Here is a 12,121-nt window from a genome sequence, read left to right on the forward strand (position 1 = left end):
GACTCTCGAGGTGAACACTAACAACGTATTGGTGCTTGCAATGTTAAAACCTTGGCCAAGATGGTGATGCTTTATCTAAGTGATTGTTAGATCACATGAACTAGATACACCTACTAGTCAGATGGTCATAGTAGTTAGGGGTTACCTATAGTGTGTGACTGACTAGTTGCGTGTAGGTTTTGAACACCAAGATCAGATGGCCAGATGTAAAAGAGACCCAATCCTTAGAATGCACCCTCATGAAGGGTTGGGTCTCTTCCAATTGGAAGGGGCATGGGAGATTGTAAAGTCTACGATTGAATGGAGAAGCCCTTGATGATGCTCTCCCTATTCCAAACTATGTCGAGGCTTGATACAAAAAGTTTCAGTTGGAAAGTTAAATGAATTGTAACCTCTGAACCTTTATCTCTTCCCTCAAAAATGAAACTTGCCATTTGAATTCCTTTCTCATATTGATTAGCCTAATAATATTTGTTCAATGTTTTTTATCGTTAAAATATTACCTTCCTTTTAGATAAATTAGTTAGATTCTTATTATGTTGAAAAACATTTAGTTAGTTTTCTCCTTCAACTGAAGTAGTTATGTTTTATTTTGAAATGCTCAATTTTTTATCTTAATCTATATCACAATTTATTTTTTTTAAGTATAGAATTAATGGAATATTACATATGGTATCAAAGCAACCAAGTTCGACATTGAACCTCGGGCTTTCTACCTATAAACAAAACTATATACATATGTAGGCGCACCATGGTTGAGATAATATGCAGGCGCACTATATACAAAACTATATTCGCAAGTAAATCTTTTATTCAAATCCACAATATGAAACACAGAGTTTTACTGGAAGAACACAATTAACCTTATCTCCTTTAAATAATATCACAAGCAACTACCTACTGAAAGATGTAGTAATCCACAACATATATACAAAGGAAAGACGACTGATTATATTATGTATGTTTGCAAAATGGTACAATAGTAAGCCTGAGGCTATATTCTACTTCTTCTCTAATGATCCTTATTGTTACAAAAGTTCCCTCATTTATATGAGGATATACATTGTCACCAAGCATCGTGGCTTTTCAGCACATAACTATTAATTAGCACTTTTGTTAACAAACTAGAAGATAAACAAGTTCAACATTCCTATGTGTTCAATGTACTTATCATCTTTATACATTAGAACGTCATTGTTTAGTGTCCTCATGTCGCTTTCTGTCTGGAAATGATTGGATAGAATATGATTAACACAAAGTGACAATTCTTTGTCCCAATCCAACTCTGCTACTGCTCGATTCTTCTCATCACTGAACTTTTGTTTCCACTGTTCCAACGATACTAACTCACCATTACTGTAAAAAGAGGGCACCCTAGGGGTATTCCCATCGTCCAGCCTCTGAAGCTCTTTCCTTAATTGATTTGCCAATTCATCATGGGACTTCAAGTAAGCCTCGGCTTCAATTTTCTCACCTGGATTCATCAGACTATTGTCATTCATCATGCCTTCCAATCGAGAGACCTGAGCCTTTCATGCTCTTTCAAAGCTTTGACTGTTCTAGTGTATGTCTTCTAATATATTTTTGCAACCTGCACCATACTTTTAAATCTATGCTCAATGACCTCGAGAACTAACGTATCCATCTTTAGGCTATTCCTTTTTTACTTGCCGAGATGTCTTTTCGGCCCTGTTCCTCCAATACATAGCGTCTGTCAAGGTATCCATGGCATCTCTGTCAACACCGTATGTCATCCCTGTTTGACTGGTACCTTATCAATCTGAAGCAATCTTGCTTGCAGCCTCTATTTTTCTTCATCGGTTTTCTCATATAGGCTTTTGTATGTAGAATTTTCTTGGACCAGAAACTCTATCTGATCTTGGTTCAGTTTAGTGAGATCCAAATTTAGTTTGGCAGTTGTTCTAGGGTCAGTCTTTCCAACCTGCTGCACCATCAAATGTCCAAAAGCTTCTTCTATATCAACCATTATAGGTCTTTTATCTCTGGGATAGATAGCCCACTATAGAAGAGCCTTCTGATCTGGATCATATCCTGATCCTCTAAAGAGTTTGTAAATCTCTTTTGGCATCATTTTATTACTTGGGTCCTATTTCTTGAGGAATCCATCAAACAACAAGGCAAAGTTCATGTCCCATCCAGAGTATAATAGCACCCCAGCTTCCTTAAGCAACTGTCTTCCCTTCTTAGGTGTCATTTCTCTCATCACAAGATCCATCTCCTCTTGTAACTTTTGAAGCTGCTGCTCTTCTTCACTATTTCTCATGTTATTCCTAATTTGAGATCCTTTATGTTGATAGAGGAATGCGGTGAACTCCTTGGAAGCAATGAAGTCACCATCAGCAATGAAATCCTCATGCTCCAGGAATCTGATGTCAACCACTTCTCGGACATTCAGGTGTCCTGTTGCGAAGTCTATCGGTGTATCCTCTACATAACCAAGGGGGTAATCCTTTCAAGGAGTGAATGGAACGATGCCAGATGTGGAAGTAGGAGACATATGAGCCAAAGGCTCTGTATTCCTAATAGTATCAATGTAATCCCTAAAAACATGATGTGGGACTCCCTCAAGTATTTCCAATTCATGCTCCATAAGTTTGTTGGCCAACTCCAAGGGGTCTTCAATCTTTTGTATCACGTTCTCATCCATTTTCCTTCTAAAAAGCTTCCATTTATAAGCCTACATTGCTTTCTCAAACTTTATTCGCTTCACTCTGGCCTCTTCTCTGCCAATGTTCTTAATGAGGTCATCGGTAGGTAAGATTTATGCTCTCTAGCCTTCAGCTTTGGTGATGACCGGGCTATGCTTATGTATCCTTTAGGATCAAAATTGGGCCTTGGATCCCCCATAGCCATGCCATAATAATCCAATTTTGTCTGCAGCAGGCCATAACTCTTTGAAATTTTTACAATAAAATCTAAAAATACTAACAACCCAGGTACAATTGATTGTTTCCCATGGCTTGTCAGATGTTTTGTACTCACTATTGACAATTGCCTCACAATTTCTAGATAAGCCACTCTATTAGGGACTGTAAGTGGTAGTAAGTATGGTCTCCCTTCGAACCCGTATACCCTGAATTGTGTGTAGTCTAAAAAATAATACCAAACTCCCCAATTGTGTTCAATTGAGGGATCTTCAGCGAAATCTTTTGGTCTTAGGAATCTTTGAACCTCTAGTGCAAGGGCATGATCACACGGGTATCCCAATAGTCTATATAATGGCTTGACAAGAACTCCTCAAAATGCCAATATTGATTATTCACATACCTCTAGTCCCATGAAGAAACCCATAGTTGCATTGGTTTTCTCATCCTAGCATTGTCATATGTCTTGACACATAACTCTTCTGGCCATAACCCTTCATCTTGGCCCACATACAATAGCATATGCATAAGTAAGAAATAATGCTTGAAATGAACATTGCTGACATCCCCCTTTAACTTTTCTAACCCATGATTCAAAACCTCAACCAAATAAGCAGAAAAATCAAAGAAGCGGGGGTCCTTAGACTACAAATCGGCACAAATGACCATGGCTGCAATATCCATCAAAGGATGGGATTTTATCCCTAGCACTTGGGCAACACAGTAATAGGCATACTTGAAATATGGATGGAAAGAGTTGACATCATAGGGAGCTTTGTCATCCTGACCTAGTGGTACTAAGGACCCTGCATTCCTAGGTCTATGTATAGGGAGTCTCCACGTTTTGTAAATGTGCTCTAGGTTAAAATATTCACTTGTTAACTTCTTGAGGTTAATCAATTCTTCAAATCCCTAATCCAACTTGAACACGGTGTCAATAACCTCCTTTGTGATTGCAAGAATTGGCTCACCCATGTAGTTATATATGGTCCTGGTTTTAGGGTCATAATTGTTTACCAATGCCTTCATGAGCTCCACATTCACGAATACATTAGCCACAACTAACCTTCCTAAGTTCAATCACCGCAAATTGTTGATAGGTTGAGGGGAAACTCTTCTATTGTACCCATATATGAATAATTCATACCCTCTCAATTATGTCCATATGTCTCCAAGATCCTCAAATCGGTCCTCCAGGCCTTCCTCATCAGCTCTAATCTTCTTGGACCTAAAACTGGATGATGGCCACTGGTCAATCAGGTTCTAGGCCAAAGAATTCCCTTCCCTTTTCTGTCTTTTAGGTTTTTCTTCTGCAGCGATAGGTTCTTTTACCTTTCTGGTCTTATTAGTTTTAGATGATGATTCCATTTGAATTTTAAAAAAGAAGTTTGTGTGCAAACAACTTACTTGGAATTACTAAGCTTTATCTGTTAATTCACCCAATTCTTGCTTTCAGTTCGTTCCCTGTGAATTCCTTAATGTTGTGTCCTTTGATGTTGATCCACTACTTATGGTGTATTTAATCAGTTAGTAATGGCGGTTTGGACAACAATCACTCGGGCACACATTTGAATTTAATGGTGATGTGACCTTCCCTGGGATTTGTTTATGATTTTCGTGGCAATCAATAATCATTTCGATGAGGATATGTCTTTCGATCATTTGTTTCTTTAGTCCATCGATCTCTTTGTTTCTATCGACAAAACTTTTGTTTCGAATATTACTTCGATCAAGTATTTTTTCCCTTCATCGAAATACTGTATTTGGTCGGTATGGTTGTCTCCTCATCGAAACATATCTGATATCCATCGGGTCTTATGTTGAAGAAACCTTGGGCTTCGGTGTCCTCCTTTATTTTTTGGTTGAAATTATTTTTTCATCAATATCACTATGCCCTGTCGATGAATGAGTCTATTATCTCACCGAAGCTTTTCTTTATTTTCCCTTATCGTTCTTCACCGATAAAGTTACATCAGCAAAACCACGCATATTGAGAACATGCCTTTTAACCTCCTCGAAACCTATATCCTCATCGATATCTTTTATCAATGTAGCTTCCTTTTATCTAATCTGTATTATTCTTTCAATGAAAACGCTCCTTTCGGTGGGTCCTTTTTATGTTGCACCGATAGTATTATTTCCTCGAGAACTTCTCCCGTCGATGAAGACCCTCTTTGCTTTCTTCGATATCTTTTGTCGATGAAGTTATTATCTTTGGTGAGTCCTTTCTGGAATTCATTAGCATTTCCTTCCTTCGATGGCTCTTTTATATCAATGAGACATCGTTGGGTCTCATCGATACCTTTTGAATTTAGATCGATATTATTCTTTCGATGAAAACGCTCCTTTCGGTGGGTCCTTTTTATGTTGCACCGATAGTATTATTTCCTCGAGAGCTTTTCCCGTCAATGAAGACTCTCTCTGCTTTCTTCGATATCTTTTGTCGATGAAGTTATTATCTTCGGTGAGTCCTTTATGGAATTCATCGGCGTTTCCTTCCTTCGATGGCTCTTTTATATCGATGAGACATCATTGGGTCTCATCGATACCTTTTGAATTCGGATCGATATTATTCTTTCGATGAAAATGCTCCTTTCGGTGGGTCCTTTTTATGTTGCACTGATAGTATTATTTCCTCGAGAACTTTTCCCATTGATGAAGACCCTCTCTGCTTTCTTCGATATCTTTTGTTGATGAAGTTATTATCTTCGGTGAGTCCTTTCTAGAATTCATCGGCATTTCCTTCCTTCGATGGCTCTTTTATATCGATGAGACATCGCTGGGTCTCATCGATAATAATTCTTTTTTTTTTATAAAAATTATCATCGTCAAAATTATGATGAATACCAAGCTTTTGACCGATGACACAAGCATCGGATAAATAGCATCACCATCAGTGCGAAGTTCCAAATCATCGTCAGCTTTGCGACAAAATCTACTGATTCCAACGACTTCTTTGACCATCGACAGAGTACATTGGATTGTCATATTTCCGAAGGGCATGGTATCGTCAACCAATCTGACGCTGAGTTTTAGACAGTTGATTTTGTCGACATTCCGATGAAAATTCATCGCAAATCTGACAAACGGTCATCGAAAATCAGCTTTGAATGTACTAGTGGATGCATCCTTGTGAAGACGGTTGTGTGCAGATGTTTTGATTGGGTGGTTGATTTGATAAGTGATCAGCATTTGAGTGGCTCAAAATGTCTTTTGGGTGTCTGTTGTGATGTGTATGTACAAAGAATAATATATGTTGCAATGTTTTTGATTGATTTTTGATGTTTCATCATGTTTTTATGGACTTTGTGACTGTTGGGAATGTTTTGGTATTTTCTGAGTTTTTATGAATGTTTTTGGCATATTTTTGAGTTTTGAATGAGGAACTCAGTGAATCACAAGTAATGTAGAATCCACTTCCATCAGTAGGTTAAGAGCATTTCCCCCAGTTAGATGTCGCTATGAAAGCAGGATGCAGGACACATGAAGTATTAACCCTGATTGTAGATCAATAATAAGCCATGGTTTGAATGATGGATGAATGGATGCAAAGGATGTGATCGCAACAAGTCTGAAATAAAATGGAGTCATAGCCTTTTACGAATGGTGCCTATTCACTAGGTTTTCACCACTGTACTTACCCAAGGTGCCACCGAAGTGGTTTTCACCATTTGGATGCATGATTTTTCTTTACTATTTTCTTGATTTTTTGTTGGTATTTTTTTTTCAGGACAGTTTTCTAAATGTTTTTGGTATTTTCGGATATAGTGTGGAGCTTGATGCTCTGTACAACTTATGTATGAAACCTTTTGAGGTGCATGTTGTTGATCGGATTGGCTAGCAATTCCCCTTCTGAAGTGGCCAACTGATATGCCCCAGACCCAAATACAACAGTGATAACATATGGACCCAGCCAGTTGGATTCAAGCTTGCCTTGATGTTCTCTATTTGGTTGGTTGCGAGGATTCTTCCTGAGAACAATATCACCTACCTCAAATGTACGAGGTTTAACCCGATGATTATAGCTTCTGCTCATGCACTGTTGATAAGCTTTGAGGTGGTTGTATGCAGCTTGTCGTCGTTCATCAAGCAGTTCCAAGTCCTAAAGATGAGAGACCCGGTAGGCTTCATCATCTATCAAATTGTGCAAAGAGACCCGTAGAGATGGTATTTCAACCTCAATAACTAGGATGTCTTCTGCTCCATAAACCAATGAGTAGGAAGTTGCGCCTGTAGGGGTTTGAATGCTAGTTCGATACGCCCATAGTGCTGGATTTAATCGAATGTGCCAATCACGGACAACATCATTGACCGTCTTCTTGAGGGTCCTCAATATGTTCTTGTTTAATGCTTTTGACTAACCATTGCCTTATGGGTAATAGGGAGTAGAAAAGTGGTGTTGGATGTGAAACTTCTCACAAAACTCACGGACATCCTGATTTTTGAATGGAAGCCTGTTATCTGTGATGATGGACATGGGTACACCATACTGGCAGATGATATAATTAAGGATGAATGAGGCAATCTGCTTGCCAGTGACTTGGGTAAGTGGAACGGCTTCGATCCACTTTGTGAAGTATTCGGTGGCAGTAATAATAAATTTATGGTCATTGGATGAAGATGGATGGACCGCTTGAGTGAGCCCCACAAATTCCTTCATTTACCTCTTCCAAGGCCTTTGTTATATCATCTTGTTCCAGACATCGAAGGAGAGTACCATCAAGACTTCGCCAGTATAGGGTTTCAGCAATGATGGTATATCGAGCGGTTTGGCGGATGAAGGCTTTTTGTTGGTTATTGGATTGTTTGAGAGGAAGTGTGTGATCACTGAGGTAAGTGAAGAACTCACCGTACCATGGAGATTCGGAACTGACTAGGTGACATAATATTTTAGTTTCAGGGATATTGTACGCGAGGATCCAAAGTTGTTCTACCAAGAACTCGTAATGTGTTGAATTTTGCGGAAGATCCAAGAGAGATGCAATTGTAGCCATTGTGTCGGCAAGTCGATTCTGATCTTTAGGCACTTGCTCAAATGTGATAGTTGTAAATGATCCTTTGTAACTATCCACCATCCTTTTATACGGCATGAGCTTATCATCCTTAGTTTGGTACTCATCGGTGACTTGTCCGATGACTAGCTGAGAATCTCCATATACCTGTAGCTCTTTGAGATGCCATTATATAGACAATCTAAGCCCTGTGATTAAGGCCTCATATTTTATTATATTATTGGTGCATGGGAAAGTGAGCCTGTATGACTTCGAAATGTTGTCACCATGAGGTGTAATGAAAAGAATGCCTGCCCTTGAGCCATGTCTAGTATATGAACCATCAAAATGTAGCTTCCACGGTTGTGTTGTTGTGATCATGAATATCTCTTCATCTGGAAAATTGGAAACAAGAGTATGGTCACCTGCGAGGGGTGCATCGGCCAACCGATCTACAATAACTTGCCCCTTGATAGCCTTGTGGTCCACGTACTCAATGTCAAATTCACTCAGAATCATAACCCATTTGGCCAAGCGGCCTATCAATGCTTCCTTGCTGAGTAAGTACTTGAGTGGATCGATTTTAGCAATGAGTTGTACCTTGTGTGTCAACATGTAGTGCCTCAATTTAGTGGCTCTCAAGATAATTGTTAGGCAAGCTTGCCCAATAGGTGTGTAATTGAGTTCATAGCCTAACTATGTGCGAGAGATATAGTATGCAACACATTCTTTTCCTTCTGCATTGTGTTGTGCCAGCAGTACTCCTAATGTCGTATTTGTAGCTGAAATATATAGCAATAGAGGTCTACTTGGATTTGGTGGGATCAGCAATGATGTATTCATGAGGTAGTCTTTAAGCATTTGGAATGCGTGCTGGCACTTTGTATCCCATTGAAAGTGAATATTCTTGCATAATAGATGTGTGAAGGGATGACACTTATCAGCCAATTGTGCAATGAATCTCTGAATTGATTGTAGTCACCCTTGTAGTGTCCTTAACTGACTGATGTTCTTGGGAGGTGGCATGTCCATGATTGCTTTGACTTTTGCCGGATCTACTTCAATGCCTTTGCTTGAGATAATGTATCATAGGAGCTTCCCTTAGGTTACTCCAAAGACACACTTCGTTGGATTAAGACATACATGATATTGCTCTAATCTATCAAAGATTTGACCCAGTATTTCCAGATGTCCTTCTCTTGTTAGGGATTTAGCGAGTAAATCATCGACATAATCTTCCATTATGGTGTGCATCATGTCATGGAAAATGGTAGCCATACCTCTTTGATAGGTTGCCCCGACATTTTGCAAACCAAATGGCATCACATTCCAACAGTAGGTTCCCCATGGGCATGTGAAAGCAGTTTTATGTTGATCTTCTGGAGCAATCTTGATCTGGTTGTACCTTGAAAAGTCATCCATAAGAGAAAGCATTACATGACCTGTTGTTAGATCGACAATCATGTCGATGTTTATTAAGGGGAAATCATCTTTAGGACATGCCTTGTTTAAGTCTCTAAAGTCTGTACAGATACAGATGCCCCCATTAGGTTTGCCGACAAGTACAATATTGCAGATCCAATCTGCATAATCAATTGGTCGGACGAAACCCACATTTAAGAGCTTTTTGAGTTTTGCCTTGACAAGAACAACAATTTGTGGGTGTATCTTTCCGAGCTTTTATTTTACAAGTTTAGCTCCTTTTGCCACGGTTACGTGATGCATGACCAAATCAGGATCTAAACCAGACATGTTTGCATAAGACCATGCGAAGTTGATTTGACGCTTCTAGAAGAAATCCACAAATTTTGGTTGTTTCTCTAGAGTTAGTAGAGATGCCAAATGTATTTGGTGAGGAGTCTCAACGGTCCCCACATTGAATTCTTTTGTTTCTTCGATTAGGATCGTTGATCTCTCCTGATTTGTACTAGAGGTGAGGATGTCAAACCTTTCATCCTCAGGCACCTCAAAGAGGTTTTCACCTTTGGATACGCTCTTTATTTTTACTTTTTTAGGATCAATAAGTGCCATAGTGTAGTTTTCACTAGAAGATCCATGTTTTATTGTGATGTTTTTGCAGTTGAAAGGTTTGGCATCTGCCCCAAATTACGTTGCGCTATTAAGTTCGATATAAAATCTAGCTTTATGATCCCTGCTTGGTATGTGCGTATTTCTAAAAGGTCTATGAGTGCTCAACATTTTGGAAGTGATCAAGACATGGGGGATTTGGCTAGTTCCTGTCGATGAGTTCAGGATGGATGATAGGCATTACCTCATCGATTTAGTTGATTTCAAAGGAGGTGTCAATGAGGGTTAATATAGATGAGTGAAGTTTGTCAATGGTACTCTCCTTGTCAGGTTCTGGTGTCAGATTTGATGTAGGGCCTATGGAAGGTGCTTCTTGCTCACGAACCCAAAAGGTTTTAATCCAGGCCTCTCCATAAACTGGGATATCTTTACGAGGTGGGGGAGGCGATGTGTCTTCCTCATCTGAAGTATTTAGATTCACTAAATCAAATCCCCACTCATGCGAGTCGGTCTTTGAATCACTCTCTAACATCTGATTACTGTACCATGCTAGGATGTCTTTTGTATTGAAAAGTGTATTGGTCACGGTTTTATGCACTTTTATAGGTGGGATTGCTGGTGGTGCTGGCAGGATTATAGGAGTTGTTGATGCTGCTACTGGGAGTATCGGTGTTGTTGGTATAGTTGGTGCTATTGCTGCTACTGATGGGATTACCAATGTTGTTGATGCTGCTACTGATGGGATTATTGGTATAATTGGTGCAATAGATGCTACTGATGGGATTATTATTGTTGTGGGCGTTGTTGTTGGGACTATTGGTGTTGTTGATGTTGCTTAGGGCTTTGATGCTATTGATGGGATTCTAAGTTTGGTAGGTGCAGTTGGTACAACTGCTGGGAGTATCGGTGCTGCATATATAATTAAGGATGGCCTCCTTAGAGTAACTATTTGATACATGGGTTTGCTGGGTTTACCTTTGAATATGAGTTTAGGAAGAGATTCCTTTTGAAAACCTAATCCAGATTTATCTTTAGGTTTCAATTCAGGTTGCAAGGGCTTGTGTCGTCCTTGTTTTCAATGTCCCAAAGGAATCTGACCATCATAGCCCATTCTTTGCATGATAGTGAGGCCTTTGCCATATTTATCAGTAGGAAGCTTGGCCTTTGGGATTTTTGTGTTGATAGGGTCTTTGTAGATCCATTCTGCCAGGTCCTCATCTCTAGTTTCCTCTTCCTAACTTTTACAAGGGATGAACTACACCAAAGTGCATGTTGGCTTGGTCAGTGGTAGTTGAAGCAACTTTTGAGGCTTGCCATGAGTTCTAGGGGAAGTGGCTAATTGCCCAACACAAAAGAGTTGGCTAAGATTATATTCCCCAGGACCCTCCTCGGCCATTTTCATTTTCAATTTCTCTTGCTTTCATATAGGAGTGATTGAACTAGAAAGAGAGGTTGGATTAACATATGATGTCGAAGGGATAGCTTCTTTGTTGTTAGGTACGGTGATCTCTAGCTGATGGTTAATATTATTACAATATGCAAATGGATTTGTATCACCAAGATTTGTGGTTTCTACACCATTATGGGGAAACTTGATACACTGATGATAGGTAGATGGAACGGCTTGCATGTCATGTATCCAAGGTCTTCCTAACAACAGATTATATGGCAAAGGAAGGTCCAAAACTTGGCAGATGATGTGCTTCACCACTAGGCCCACTCTAGTAGGTAATACAACAACTCCTTTGTAAGAACGCTTTGCATCATCATAGGCCTTAATGGTTATCTTTTTGCTAGGATCCACTGATTCTACCACATATCCCAATGTTGTGACCAACTGCAAGGTGCATATATTCAATTCGGCTCCATTCTCAATCAATACTCGCTTGATTCTGTGTTGGTTTACAAATCCTTCAATGTGAAGGGATGTGTTATGTCGTTGTTGGAATGAAGCGTTGTCACCTTCAAAAAAAGTGAGTCATGGTGATGACCTGAGACTGCCAACCATGGCTTGAAACTGATCGGTGTTGAGGTTGGCGGGTATTGATGCTTCTTGGAGAGCTTGATCCAAGATTGTTTTGTGTGAGGGGGATAAGCACAAAAGCTCTAATATGGAAATGAGTGCGGGTGTTTTATCCAATTGTTCCACAAGATTATATTGCTTGGGCAGGGGCGTCGTTCCTTGTGGTGTTGCACAAATGTTAATTTTGCTACGAC

The sequence above is a fragment of the Cryptomeria japonica genome, chromosome 3 (genome assembly GCF_030272615.1).
Source record: "Cryptomeria japonica chromosome 3, Sugi_1.0, whole genome shotgun sequence".
NCBI lineage: Eukaryota > Viridiplantae > Streptophyta > Pinopsida > Cupressales > Cupressaceae > Cryptomeria > Cryptomeria japonica.